Raw genomic sequence first — 15,503 nt, 5'->3', positions numbered from 1 at the left:
AACCCCTCCCACCTTGAAGAGTTTCTCTTACCGTTCTTTGATTTCTTACTTTTCTGAAACAGTTCTTGAGAAACCGTGCTTCCATTTTAGCACTCCGAGGAAAATCCCTGTCTTTTATTTTTGTTGATGGGGACAATGAGTTTGGAACCACTGTTCCAAGTAAATCTTTGATGACTGTGAGTGTCCAGCATCTTAGGTCCTTGGGGTATACACAACCGTAAAATGTCCTATCACTCTCAAAAACCAATGTCAAAGACTTATTACCAAGATCAGCTAGGAAAGTTTGGTGCCCCCTTTCAGTGTCCCTAGAATGTTTGTGTCTTACGTTCCTTACATGTTGGGAAGTCTTTGTCATAAGCATCATTCCTTAACAAAGTGTCCTGAGCAGCAGGCTGAGCATCTCCATATAATCTCTTAGAGATCCAGGCTCTGCGAGTCCTCACCTGGTGTATCAAGAGAGGGTGTGTACCAATCCTCTACACTTCACAAAACCACTGCCTTGAAAACCACTCCCTTAATATTCTCTTGGAAGGACAGATTATTAGCAATACCTTGAAGCAAGTGGAATTGCTAGGCCGTACAATAGCTGTTTGCTTACCTTCTGGCTGTAATCCCAGATGACACTTGCCTCCCCGTCATAGTTATTCACGCAGCTCTCAGAACATTCACATTGTAGAGTCCCAAAGCATTCTTCTAAACTTCATTGGAATTTCATGGAGTGAATAACAGAGTAATAAAAGGAACTACTCAAATTTTGAATTAGACCCTGTTTGAAAGCTGACTTGAACCTTGAACATTTGTGTAAATTTTAGAAATGTATTAAATCCCATGTTTGCCGATTTCTAGATCTTTCAAGTAGTGATAATAGTATGTTGTTGGCAGTTAAAATTGATACATATATTTGGCATGTAAGTGTTTGTTAATAGATTTTATTTTAATCTTAATTAAATCATTGCCAATATGCTTGTCACCAATACACTATTGTCCAACTAATAATTTCTTAAATTTGGGACATTATTTATAACCTGAGTTAGTTTTCTTTCAGAAGCCTCAGGAGATCATCACACATGATTTCTAGGGACACTGAGTATTTTTTTCAAGGTCATATAGACAATCATTGGCAGAGATGAATGAAACCTTAAATCTTTTCAACTATAGCTCACTGTTCTGTCCAATTCTTTTCACAAAAATTTATCGAAAATTGAGCACAGTGAAATTGTAGCTCCCAATTGGAACTTTCCTTCTGTTTCCATTGGGCACAATAACTTTTAGGTTGGTTGTCATTTTCCAGAATTTTGGGTCATTTTTTTTAGTATTGCTGTACAGAAATTATCCTCAAATAATGAGATCGGTTGTTTCTAGATGAATTATTTCTACTCAGTTATAAAAGTGTGGCTTGAGATTCATTTTATTCTGAAAGAGAAAGAAATACTTTAAAGAGGATGAAAAATTGAGGCTTTAAATGCCATACTTTAAACCAATTCCTTCCCTCTCATTTCCCCAAAAAGACTGTATTTACTTCTCTCCCGTAATTTTCTGACTATTAGGAACAACCACCTCTGCCTGTTGTGACTGTGCATTTGAGCTTAGTGACTACATTATACTAAGCTTTGGTTAAAAAAAAAACCCACAGGACTCAGCAACATTGCCTTGAATGGACTGGGTTTTAAATACTTGTTATCAGTAATGCTGCTGACCTCCAGTTCGGACTGGTCATACATTGAATGTTCTTGGGAAGAATGAGAAGCGGTTGCTAGTCTTCTGAGGGTTTGACCCACGTGACCTTTCCTTTAAATGGTGGTGTTTGCTAGCCTCAGGAGAGGGCTTGATGATCTGGAAATCTGGTTCTGTCTTGTGTCTTGTGCTTTGGAAGCGTCTCCTTAGCAGTTGAAGATGCACGCCTTACACAGATCCCTAGTAATCTTGTGGTGGATGGACACATTAAGGACCCTGAAATAGATGAGGAGACTTGGAAGGTCAGTATGTCAATCTCTTGACTATGGCTGGCTGCTGTCTTTTATAGCCTTATAGCAATGGTATTCCAGGTTTAGTACCAACTCCAGGGTTCTTTACCAATCCTGTGTGTCTTTTCCCTTTTTCTTATTTCTCCTCCTTAAACTCGCCAAGCTGTGTCTTTTCACTCTTTCTTTCAAGGACCCTCAACTCATCAGGAGTAAACAACATCGGATGCTTCTTGTTCACTTTGTTATTGTAAATTAGGAGGCTGATTTTGCCAGTTAAATATGAGAGCTCACTGTGTTATCTATGGAAGATAGACAGGAAGTGCTGCTGCCAATAGTCATGGCTGACCTCCCAATTTATTATCTAAGAGGCAATTGCGTGCCACTAGTGAAAGTCCAAAAGAGCAATAAACAAAAAACAAAAACAAAACACACACCACACACACACACACACACACACACACACACACACACACACACACACTTCTTTCTGCTTTTATTGAACAGTCAATACTATAAAGTTTGTTTTCAGTTTTAGTACTTTGGAGGATTTTAGTATGTCGGGCTTGTACTTTGTGTAGAGTAAAAGGATTATGCTGAATAAACATGGATGCAAAATGTAAAAACGGGGGCATAGATTAGAATTTATCATTTTAAGGGATAAAAGTTAACCAATACTTATCAGTAAAAAGAAAAGTATCAGTTCACATAGATTATAATTTTAAGGGAAGCTCTCGCTTAGTATCATGTGTGGCTGGATTCAAGAGTATCAAGCAATATAACTTCTCTCTTCCCATTAGCTATGCTTTCTTTTGGCATATGTCATTGTGACAGCTGCTGAAAATCTCAGCACTGTACCATTGTTAAAGTTCTCATACCATTGTAGACTATTACTTTGTAAGTGATGTCAGATGGGGTACTTTACCTTCCAGAACTCCCTGGTGAAGAAAGATATTCTTGTCACTGATGAATAAAATCTGATTTCTGTTCAACATTGGGGTGCAGTGAGAGTCAGTCCTATTCTAAGGTCAGTGATCAACCTCATATTGGGGAGCAGACATTTTTCAGAGGTAAGAATATTTTATGAAACCACATGATCACCCGAGGAAGCATGGTGCTCAAACTGGAGGTAAGGAGCAGCCCCAGTCAGAGTACGATGAAACAAAGCAAAACTGAACCCAGAGAGTCACTTGGAGCAAACCCCTGAACAGGGAATCCTAGAGAGGGTGGTGCATGTCACTGGATCTGCTCTTAGAGAAGGATATCAGGCAGTGTTTAAGGAAATAAAGACACAGACATGAGCACGGAATGAAAACTGTAGAGGCCGTGGAGGCCGGAAGTCATGCAAAGGCAATAGCTTGGCGAGTCCCGAACAAAGGTGGTATGAAGCCTAGGACTCGCTGCCTCACTCTTTGCCTATTTTTCAGAAAATTTACCTTTGCTGTTTTGCTTCGCAGCGATCCTTGAATGTCCCCAGGACTGAATCAGAGCACTGTTTGTAAGGAGGAATCTAGGTCTTCAGTCAAGGTTTGATGATTAGAGACGGAGTAGAAAGACTTCAGGACAAGGTCTCTCGGTTTGGGGAAACAGGGACTGCTGAGGTAGACCATCCTTAACTCTTTCTTTCTTCCTCACCTGTTGACTGACGCCCACAATAGCGTCAAGGAGATATCGCTTTATGAAGTAGCTCACATGGCTGTTCCTAGACAGAGAGGTTTTGTTATGAATTCTGCTGTGTTATAACATTAATGAATAGGATCAGATATTTAGAAGGCCACATTGATAAGGTTAGTGAAGGGCATTGTTAATGTCGGAAATGAAAAATGGATGTCTACAGAAGTGCGAGAATGAGTTCAGAATGAGGAAGAACACTTAGTTAGGGACAATGTGCCTGCTTTGTGGGCCTGTGAGCTTGTGCTGGCAGCATGGAGAAGGACCACTCTGCTTCCGAAAGGCCAGTGCCCTGTTTCTAATATGCCAGAAAAGCCCAAGAGCTCTTGTTATAGAAATACAATATAAATATTTATTTGTTGGTACATCATATTTTATAGTTCTCTCTGTAGTGTGTGCGTGTGTGTGTGTGTGTGTGTGTGTGTGTGCGTGTGTGTGTCTTATTCTCTCAAAAATAATTTACCCTTTAAATTTCTGCATCATACAATATTCAGAGTAAGTTGTCACAGTGTATAGAATATGGTCTTATTGTTCCCACATCCCGTGGCTTAGCAAGTAGACAGAATACACAGATATGGACAAGCAGAGTGGGGGAGCAGAGTTGGGAAGCAGAGTGGAGGAGTGTTGTGTCCCTGGCCTGCTTGGACAAGGTTTGGAGGAATCTTGCCTCCTGGGAGGCTCTTGGTAGATTTCCCTGAGGACCACTCCTAGGCTTATTTGGAGAACAATGGAGACTCAGAACCCAGCATGGCACTTGCACAACAACTTATTTTTAAAGGGGTTATAAATATTTAATCATTTAAGCAAGAAATCAAAGCCTTTTGATTTCAAAGATCTTATAATCAGCTATCAACAACTCCCTCCTCTTAGAAATGAGCTAGATTACATTTTAGTACAAGTTTGTACCAAGTATTTGCTTTCATTTAATTACTGGTATTTTCTTTAAGGGCATATAAGACATGCTCCAAACAGTCATCTGTTTCCAAGCCCCACTGAGGGACTAGGTCACATGTCTCCCAGATGAGAGCTTCCCACCTGACATGGGCGTTGCTCTTCCCTATCTCCTCCCTCTCTCCCTCCCTCCCTGTGTGTGTAGGTTGCATTCATATATTCCATAGCACATACGTGTGGAGGTCAGAGGGCATCCTCATTCATCAGTCCTTTCTTCCCACTTTTGTTGCCTCTGCCTTCCCAGACTGATGGGGTCATGCTATAGCTCAGGAGATTTAGACAATCCCTGCCTCCCACACTTTTGCTGTAGAAACACTGGGATTACAGATGTGCATTGCCCTGTCTGGCTTTACATGGTTCTGGGCACCTAAACTCAGGTCCTCACATTTGCATAGCAAGTACTTTAACCATGAAGGTGTCTTCCCAACAGCTGCCCCCACCCCTGTTTCTCCTTGGTAGAAAGCCAGCTCTCCCCTAACATCACAAGGAAGCAAGGAGAGAAAGCATCTGGATGGTTTGGGTTTTTTTTTTAATAATCAGCTTGAGAATTAGGCAAAAGCTTGTTCAATTCCAAGACAAATCAGTTATTGCCAGTCTTGGGAAATTCTATAAGATTGAGCTAGACTCTCTTTGTTTATAAGGACAATCAATCCTTAAGATGTTCCAAATCTGGAAAGTCATTTATGTAACACACCAGGCAGTTAATAGTTTTCCCCTTTTGCTTGAAACATAGGCAGAAGTCTAGCATTTGAAAACTATGTAGAGTTAGTGTCCATTCGGAGGGGTGTGTAGATTCAAAGCAGGTTAGATTATTCTGCAGTTACAACCCGGAAATATAATTCCTCAAAGAAGTAGAATCCATCGGATATATGGATTTATGGTAGGTGCAGGGACTGGCTCATTCAATTCTGGAAAATGAGAAATTCTACAGTATGGACAAGGAACCAAAGAAACCATGGGGGCTCAGACCAAATCTGAAGGGCTGAGAAATTGAGGTGGTGCAGACACAAGTCTGGGATGCTGAGTGCAATGAAGACAGAATTCAGATGCCGAGGGCAGGTAAAGTGTCCTGGCGTTGCAGGCCCTCAGCAGTTGGCTGAACAGTCTCTATTATTCACATTGGGTGAAGATGGTTCTTATCCCCGTTGATTCAAATGTCAATGTCTTCTGTCTTCTGCAAATGCCTCCACAAACATCATCTACAAAGTAATCTTTTACCAGCTCTCTGGGTGTTCTCTAATGTAGTCATGTTGACACCCAAACCATCACAAATCCTCAAATCTCAGTGGCTGTGAAGATAAAGGCTTATTCCCCCTGCTCCCCTATGCCCCACCGCCATGCTACATGTCCAGTGTGGTCCTTGTGCTCTCTTTTTCCCCTCCAGTAGAATGGAGCAGCCTATCCATGCAGCGCTTCAATCATGGTGGTGAAAAGAAGCTAATATACTTTGGGTAGAGCAGGCCCCTTTATCCAAAGTGACACATATCAATTTGCCTATAATTTATTGATCAAGTCAGGCTATATGGCTGAGAATAATACTGATCAGGGTGGGAAAGTAGAAATTCTTTATTCCTTGGTGAACTAGTGGATCACTCGCGTTGAAAGCAAATGCTAAAAATCAGGTTCTGAGCCAGAGTGGGGCACAGTATTCTCAGGAAATATATAGGCTATAGATCTATGGTAATGGGATGTTGTGGGAGGTGCAGGTACACACAGTTAGGTCCTTTGCACAGGCTACATTTTTTCTGGTGAATGGCCATGGAGCCAAAATCTTGTCGCTTCTTTTTTAAAATAAGCAAGTTGGTTCTGAAGGGTTGAAAGGAAGGGTTAAAAAGAAATAACTCTACCCTTACGCAGCATCTGACAACTCTCTGTCTTCACTGCTTTTCTTGTTATATTTTTATTGAATTGTTCTACGGCCTCCTTATTTATAATTTACTAAGCAAGTGAATTGAGTCCTTTATATTTCTCCAAGGGAAAGAACGAAGTAGGCTGCTCTTTATTTGTTTGTGTCTCTCCATTGATTTCTCAGTGGGTCAATGGTTCACAGCGTAGAATAGCAGCGCCACCTTTGACACGAGTCTTTCTGCGATGCACAAAGATGGGTTTTGAGGCAGAGCCAGCCCTTGATGACCCATTTTCTTTAAGTAGTTCCTATGTGCTGCTGTACAGTCTTCAGTGAGCTTTTCATTGCTTTGTGAGAATATTAGGTTTACCTTTCTAGCTTGCTTATATTTCCCCTGTAGCACAAAATGAAGCTATGAAAGAAATCACTAGGAATAAGAGTTATAGGGGCACAGAAAGGCAAAGAAGCAAAGAGGTTATGTTAAATGGAGGCTTTGTCCTACATTGGATGGTAGAACTTCTCCAATATTCATTAATCATATTTTCTAATCCCAGCTGTAATTAAAAAAATGAGCCCAAATCATCCCTCTCCCTTATAGAATTGGAGAAAATGCCTCAGGGCACATTGCAGACATTGCTGGGCATCTAGGGAGGGTAGGCTACTGAGATGGCTGGGTACCACCTACCATCTTGGACCCAAGGCGTGTATCAAAGTCCAATCCCATGAGCATCTCTCAGTGGGATGACTGTAGTATTCAAGACTTTGTCTAAGGGTGAATTTGACTCTGAATTCTGGTTTATTCATCATTCCATAAGAAAGTGTGAAGTGTTCAATTACTTTCAGATTTCAGGAACATATTCTAGAGAAGGACTGTAGTCTAACATGGCTTCGTTCTTCCACAGCTGTCTTTCTTTTTGTGCTCAAATGCCTGGGTAGACGGGGTTGGCTAGCCCTGTACTTTGGCAGACATTGCCAGCACTGGGTATTCAAAGGAGGATAGGCAAAGTTCCTTGGTTCTCTGTGAGTGCTGCCCACTGAGTGATGGACAGCTAGATTCCCACAGAAATACCCTTTGGCTTAATATTTCATTTGTTGTTGTTGTTAAAGTGGAAAATGTCTTTGGGAAAATCCAAATCTGAGAACAAATTCAACCGAAGTTTATCTCTTTAGTTCTCAGGGCCAGGAAGATCAAAACCTCAGCCTCCAAGAGCACATTCCCTACTTTATAGATGGCACCTCCTTGCTGTATCTTCATAAGGCAAAAGGTCTCTGGGGTCTTTCATGAAAGGACACCATTTTCATTTACCTCCCAAGGCTCTACTCTCTAATACCATCACAATGAGGGCTAGAATCTGAACACTAATTTTCTGAGGACATCACCGGTTATTCAAACTGTAGAAGGTGTCTCATAAAAGTTTCCCACATACACTAATTTATGGTTTTCTTTTTTCCTCTGGAAGGAAAGATAGCCATATACTAAATGTCCTCCCGCCATCAGCATAGGTCCCTGATGACTACATGGAGGAGAGCCACCGCCCAGGGTCATTGGCCATGCGATATTGTGGTGTGGAATCACATATGCATTTCTATTATGTTTGAACAATTTTATATTTTCAGCCCACTGGATTTACAATAGCTTGAATTATCTTATACAGTATGGAAATGAGGAATGGGCAGGGAAGTTAATTGAAAACTAACAAGCCAGGCAGCCCAGTTTCAATTTGAGTTCCACATTTGCTGTTAATTAATGCTGTAGAGGGGCTAGTATTTTAAGTACTCACATACTAAACCCTCATACCCATAAAGTGTAGAAAATATTCTTGTGTTCTTAAGAAGTGTTAGACCCTTTATAAAGACAGTATAAATTGTTAAATGTTGTTTTTAGTTTTAATATGCTGGTTCATGAAGACTTTCAGGGGAGTAACTGAGGAGACAACAGAGCAAGGTTCCTTGGTACCCTAGGATGGAGGGAGGCATTTGAAATGTGAAGGGGGCACAGCCTAGCCATCCGGAGTTCAAAGACAGGTTCCACCTGCTTAGCTCTGTTTTTACCCACCTATAAGCGAGCATTCCACACATGTCCTAACTCTTCTAATAAGGACAAAGAGTGGGAAGGGAATTACAAGGTCCTTTAAACCAATTTTTTGGATAGCACACAAAGAAATGAATTTCACAGTGACGTTTTTTATGTATATAAAATTATACTTGGTTCTTATTTGCTCTCCCTCCCCCACGTCTTCCCCGTCTTGCTGGTCTTCTTTTCCTGAAAGAGTTCCATGTCTTGCTTTCACCAGGGCATGTATATTCCATTGTTCTCTCTTGTTTCCTTCCCCCACCCTTTAGATGCCTTCCTTCCCTTTCATACTTCCGTTTCTACTCTCATGCCATGTATACATGTAAGTTTGCATATGTGCATGTTCTCTGTATGTATACATCTAGATTCCACGTTTAGAGAGAGCAGGCAGTATTTGTCTGAGCCTTATTTTACTTAAATAGTAGATTTAAATCACTTTGACAGTGATTTCTAGGTCTATCCGTTTTCCTAGAATGCTATTATTTTATTCTCCTGTGCTGCTGAATCAAACTCCATTGTATATGTTTTCCTTATTCTCTTCCCTGTTGAGGGACATCTGTCTGGTTCCATATCTTGCCTTTTGTAAACATGTAACAACAAAAATGGGTGTGCTGGTCCCTGTGTTGTATGCTGACTTTTCACACTTTGGGTATCTATCCAGTTGAGAATCGCTAGGTCACATGGTAATTACGTTCTAGTGTTTTTGAGGCGTCTCCACCCTGGTTTGAATAATGGTACGCCAGTTTGTTGCCTACCAGCCTTGTATAAATGTTCTCCTGTCCCTACATCTTTGCTAGCATTTATTGTCATTTATTGATGATAGCCACTCTGAGCTGTAAGAAATAAAACATGGAGATTAATTTGCGTGTGTGTGTGTGTGTGTGTGTGTGTGTGTGTGTGTGGTGCTTGTACATGTGGGTGAGGGTATCTTCAGAGGCTAGAAGAGGGCATTGAATCCCTTGGAGCTGGAGTTGCAGACAGTTGTGCGTTGTTGTACAAATATAATAAATAATAAAATGTAGGGTTGTCTTTTACCTCTCTTGGTCTGGCACCGCGGTGCCCCCAAGATGTCTGCTAGATATCTTGGCGGAAACACATCCTTGGTGGCCCAGTGTCTCTTGCCGCCACACACTTTCCTACACTCAAACCGTCACATAAAAGAACACACAACACAATAACCTTTGACCCAATTGGTAAGCTATAATTGCCCACTTAAACATACAAAGCCCGGTACCATCCATCCCTTAGGAACATTAATAACAACCTGTAAATACACAGAGCGGAATCTTAACATCACCTGCCATGGCTTCTCACCCTCTCCTCTCCTTTCTCCTCTAGTCTCCTCCTCTTCCTTCAACCTTCTCTCCTGCCCATCCTTCCTTCTCCTCCAATGACAGGCCTCCTTCTATCCTGTACCTGCCCCTCACCTGTACTTTACAAATTCAATGGGGAGAAGTTTCTGGTGAAGTCACCTGATTCCTGAGTAAGTGACTAAGCAGCTGTCCTTGGGGCAGTGGAATTAGCATCAAAATACAGATAACTTCCGGGTAAATCACTACAGTTGTGAGACTCCATATGGGAACCAAACCTGAGTCCTTCAGAAGAGCAAGCATTCTTAACTACTGTGCTGTCTCTCCAGCCATGAAATGAAATACAATAGCAGTTTTAATTTGCATTTTCCTGATGTGGGAGGCTGTTGAAAAATTTTTCAGATAATGGATTCTTTCTTGCTTTAGAGATCTCTGCCCATTGGATGATGGGGTGGTTTGTTTTGGGTTTATTTCTTGCAATTCTTTAGAGACTCTATATAGTAATCTCTGACAGATATACAGCTGTCAGGGCTTTGCTGCTCCTGTAGGCTGTAAAGAAGCTTTGTAATTTCATGCATTTCTATTTTTTGTTTTTGGGGTTATTTTCTATGACATTGGAGTAGTTTTCTAGAAGTACTTGCCTGCGTTTGTGTCTCTATGTTTTCTTTGAGAAGTTTCTTTTTATCATTTCTGGTCTTCTATTAAAGCCTTTTACCCATTGTTTAACTTTATTTTTATACAGGATGTGATCTATGGACTTAGCTTCATCCTTCTTTGGATGGAGATCCAGTGTTCCCAACACTGCTATTGATTCAAGGGGCTGGGTGTTTTTGACACTTTTGTCAACAATTAGGTGGCTATGGCTGCATGGCTTTGTTTCTGGACACTCTCATCTATTGCACTATTTTTCTGTACCCTTATGCCAGTACCATTCTAGTTTTGTTACTGTGGATTTGTAACATACTATGAGATTGGGTATCAGAATGTCACCAGATTAACCTTTCTCCCAGTGACTATTTTGGGTGTCTTTTGTGCTCGTATGTGAGTTTTAGGGTTGTTTTCTAGATCTGTAAAGAATGCCATTAGGATCTTAGAGTGATTTCATTGAATACTTGTATTGCTTTTGTAATATAGTAATGTCCATAGGATTATTTCTATCAGTCTATGAGTAGGGAAATCTTTCCACTGCTCATGCTGACTTCAGTACTTTAAAGTCTCTACTGTAGAAGTCTTTCCTCCCTGGCTAGGTTTATTATGTAATTTTCGAAGATGTTGTAAATAGTATATTTTTCTAGATTTCTTTTCAATAAGTTCATTATTGGTATGTGAGAAGTCTGTTTAGTTTTGTCTATTGATTTTGCATCCTGATTCTTTGTTGAACATGTTTATCAGACCCATGGGTTTCACAGGGGAGATCTTTAGAACCATTTAGGCACAGGATCATGTCTCCTAAGAATAGGTATAATTTAATTTCATTATTTCCTGTTTATATCCTTTCTATCTCTTTCTCTGATTTTACTGCTCTAGCTGAGACTTCAAAGCCCATATTGAATGAGAATGAGAGGATTGGGCAGCCTTTTTATTTTTGATTTTACAGAAATGAAGGTTTTACAGAAGGTTTTACAGGTTTTCTCCATTTAGTTTGATATGGACTCATCCTATACAGTTTTTATCATGTTGAAGTATCATTCTTCCATTCCTAGTTTCTATGGGGGCTGTTATCACAGGGAGGGAATTGGACTTTCTCAAAGGCTTTTATGGCATCTACTGAAATGACCATGCAGTTTCTATCCATTGACCTATCTATGTCCTATGCTACAATAAGTTTCATATATGTTGACTCATTTTTGAATCTCTGGAATGAAACCTTGACAAGCATGACCTAAATGTTTTCTTGAATTGATTTGTAATTACAATATTTTCTTTTGACATTTTTGACCTCTGTGTTCATTAAGGAAATAATTGGTCTATAATTTTCTTTCTTTGTTGTGTCCTTATATGGTTTTGGTGTTGTAACACTAGCTTTGGAGAATGAGTTTGGTGACATTCCTTCCCTTTCTGTGTTGTTGGAAGAGTTTGAAATTCTTAACTCTGAGCACTTCTTTACTAGTATGGTAGAAACCAGCAGTGGATTCGTCCAGCCCTGACCTTTCCTTTCTAGGAGACTCTTGGGTCTGTTTACACTTTTTATATCTTTTTTAATTTTAGATTTAGTTGTGGAAATTCCTGTGTGTCTAAAAATTTATACATTTCTGCTAGATTTCCCATCTGGTAATTTAAGTTTTCAAAGTGTTCTCTAATGACTCTCTACATTTGACTGGAATTTATAGTGACATTGTTTTTCATCTCTAATTCTATTATTTTGGTTTTTGTTCCTCTTTTGGTTGGGCAAGAAGGCATGTCTATGTTATTTGAATTTTTCACAGCACTGGTTCTCTGATTGAGTCCACATATTGTTTTCATAGTCCCTTTTCATTGATTTCCGCCACAACCTCATTATTTTGTGTTGTCAACTGCTTTGATTTGATTTGGTTTGATTTGATTTGATTCCTCCTTCTTATTGTGCTAAACCTGAGGGTTATTTGTTTGAAATCTGATATTCAGTGCAAGCACACATAGCTCCAAAATTTCCAGTTAGAGGGGTCTCCACTAAAGCTTCTGGATTAAAATTGTTCTCATTTTCATTTGATTATAGGAATTCTAAAATTTCCTTCATGATTTCTTTAGTGACCTACTACTGTGCATTCAAGTGGACATTTTTCATACTCCAAATGTTTGTGTGTATTTGTGCTTTTTCCCTCTTGATTTCTAGTTTTATTATATCGTTACCTGATTTTTTTTTGTACTTGTTAAAGACTTGATTTGAGAAATAGAAAGCCATCCATTTTTAAGGGCTGATCCCAAGAACTACTGTTGTGTAGACATTTCCTGGGGAAATGCGCAAACATATATTCACCCATGACAGACTAAAGAAATGATTCTACCCATGTCTGACTTGATGAGGGAAAAAGTTTAGTTATGGTTATATTTATAGGAATTTGTGGTTATTTTCATTTTTATGGGAGTATGGGTAAAAATTTGTGCTGGCTATTCTTGATTGTCAATGTGACTGCATCTGTAACCAAAACCCAAAAATGGAGGGACATGCCTGTGACAGATTTCTACTTAATTAGAAGTGTGAAGATCCATTTCTAATCCAGAATTTTTGGAGACAAAATTCACACCATTAATCCAGATCTTTTGAGGTGTGAAGACCCACCTCTAATCTGGGCCATGCTTTCTGCTGGAAGAAGAACATGAGACAAGAAGCTTTTGCCCTTTCCTGATTGTTTTTGACCTCCTAGCAAGTCCATTCCTTTACTGGCGTTAACACCCACTTCTTTGGCATTCTGGTGCATGCTAAAGATCAGCTGAAACATCAGCCTCGTGGAATAACAACTACTGGGCTCTTGGACCTTTCTTTCATAGGCAGCCATTGTTAGATTTTCATTTGAATAAATCCACTCTTTCTGTCTGTCTGTCTATCCATATCTATCTATCTATCTATCTATCTATCTATCTATCTATCATTTATCGATTGTCTATTGATTCATTCTATAAGTTCTGTTATACTAGAGAAGTCAGATGAATACAGAAGTTACTTGCCTTGGAGCACAATACCACTGAAACCAACAACCCCAGCAACCATTGCCTGACTATATCACCTTGGGAAATAGTGGGGTCTTATGATCTCTTTACCCTAGTAACCATTACATACTTGTATATACCTATGAAGGGGGAGAGTTTCATGGACTCACCCCAGTCCAAGATGAGAGATTAATGGGCCCAGTGAGAATTTTGATTTCTTTAAGAACACAGAAATGTTATAGGAATATGATTTTGTTTTGACCCCAGGTGTGGGGTATGAGGCTGCTTTAGATTGTCCACAGCGCTGACAGTGATTTGCCTCATTCTCTATCAGGGGTGTGATTTTTGTCAGCTACAGATAGTTTCTGCAAGTGTATGACATTTGACATTTTGGGGACTCTTGAAAGCACACATACATACATATAAACATAATACATATATACACATATATACACATAGATATATGTACATATATGTACACACACACACACACACACACACACACACACACACACGCTAGAGCCCTGAGAGAGATGCCACTACTATTGGTCCTTCTGTTGCTGCTGCTGCTGCTGCTGCTGCTGCTGCTGCTGCTGCTGGCTGCTGGCTGCTGGCTTGCTTCTGGCTTCTGGCTTCTGGCTGTTGGCTGCTGTTGTTGAGGTTTGTCAAGGTTGATCAAGTGCAAGGAACTCAGTGCTCCTAATCAATGGGGAGAAATCTAATGAGATTGAGATCATTGCCCCCTTTCCCCTCTAACCTCTATCTGTCCTACCTAGTGTTGGGGTATTAGTAGAGTGGAATAGGGTGAAGGGTGGTAGAAAAACAAACCAATAAAGTAGCCAAAAGTCTGGTTATGGTCCAATATTGTTCAGGTCTCCTGTCAGTGATTATAGACCAGTAATTGAGAGTTTAAGTGGTCAGCATCTCGCCCAGAAAGCAATGTTTCTCAACAGTTGTAAGTAGAGTATATATTCCATATCCGTTGAGTGGAATATTCTGCATCTATCTGTTAAGTCCATTTGACTTATGGCACAGTATAAATCCGCAGTTCCTGTTTTCATTATTTGTTTGGATGACGTATATGAGAGGGGAGATTCAAAGTCACCAATAATCATTATATTGAGAACTATTTTACCTTTTATGCTATTAGTGTTTGTTTTATGTAACTGGGACCTTCAAAATTCATACATATATATTTACAATTGTTTTATCTTCTTGACGATGTTCCTTTTTATAAGTAGTGGCCCTCTTTATCCATCCCGACTAATTTTGGTTGAAGTACACTTTAGCAGATAGAAGAATAGCTACACCAGCTTGCTTTGGGGCTCTGTTCACTAGATAGATTTGTTAGAATGGAAGCAAATGTTAGCAGTAAAAAGAATGTTAGAAGCTTCGCACAGTGTCAGTATCGTAGCCAATGAGGTTTATCCGAGGTACCATTACTGCAAATTGAAAAAGAATGTTAGGGTTAAAATGGATTAAAATCAAGGGCAGTAAGAAAGAAGCCTTGCAGCTGGGTATGAAATAACTGATTAAGTAAGAGGAGAAACCAAAGAGCCAGTCTACACAGGCTCCAGCTGGCTCTCCCCAAAGCATCTCCCATAACTAACGTGCAGTAAACATCATTGCTCTTTCTTCTGTAAACTTACAAACCTTGTGGGTTGTCCCATTTTTATATGTGTTTTTGTATAGGATGTAGTTAATTAAAACAGGATGAATTAATGGTGAGGCTTGTTTCTTTTTTTTTTTTCTTTTTCCTTTTTCTTTTTTTTCGGAGCTGGGGACCGAACCCAGGGCCTTGCGTTTGCTAGGCAAGTGCTCTACCGCTGAGCTAAATCCCCAACCCCGTGAGGCTTGTTTCTATGGAAGCTTTCATCTATTCCACTTCTGTCTACCCCAGAGACTGGTACAGGGTAGAGAAATGTCAGATTAGGAAGTGCAAGTCCAAATGCTAGAGGCAGCACTTTGATATTGCCCCTCGGTTTGGGCTGACCTCCACTATGGTGGGTGTACTCACTTTCTGCTTTTGCTTTCTTACCTGCTAAAATAAACCTTGCCTACTC

At 40.0% G+C, this 15,503-nt stretch overlaps 1 pseudogene; it reads left to right on the top strand.

The window, feature by feature from the left end:
- Window positions 1-14,828: 14,828 nt before the first annotated feature.
- Window positions 14,829-14,905, top strand: LOC147999869 (U4 spliceosomal RNA; annotated as a pseudogene).
- The last annotated feature ends 598 nt before the right edge of the window (window positions 14,906-15,503 follow it).

Source organism: Rattus norvegicus, chromosome 18, assembly GCF_021556685.1.
Source record: "Rattus norvegicus strain SHRSP/BbbUtx chromosome 18, alternate assembly SHRSP_T2T, whole genome shotgun sequence".
Taxonomy (NCBI): domain Eukaryota; kingdom Metazoa; phylum Chordata; class Mammalia; order Rodentia; family Muridae; genus Rattus; species Rattus norvegicus.
Note: the sequence above shows the minus strand (reverse complement) of the source record. Positions and strands in the feature narration are given on the sequence as shown.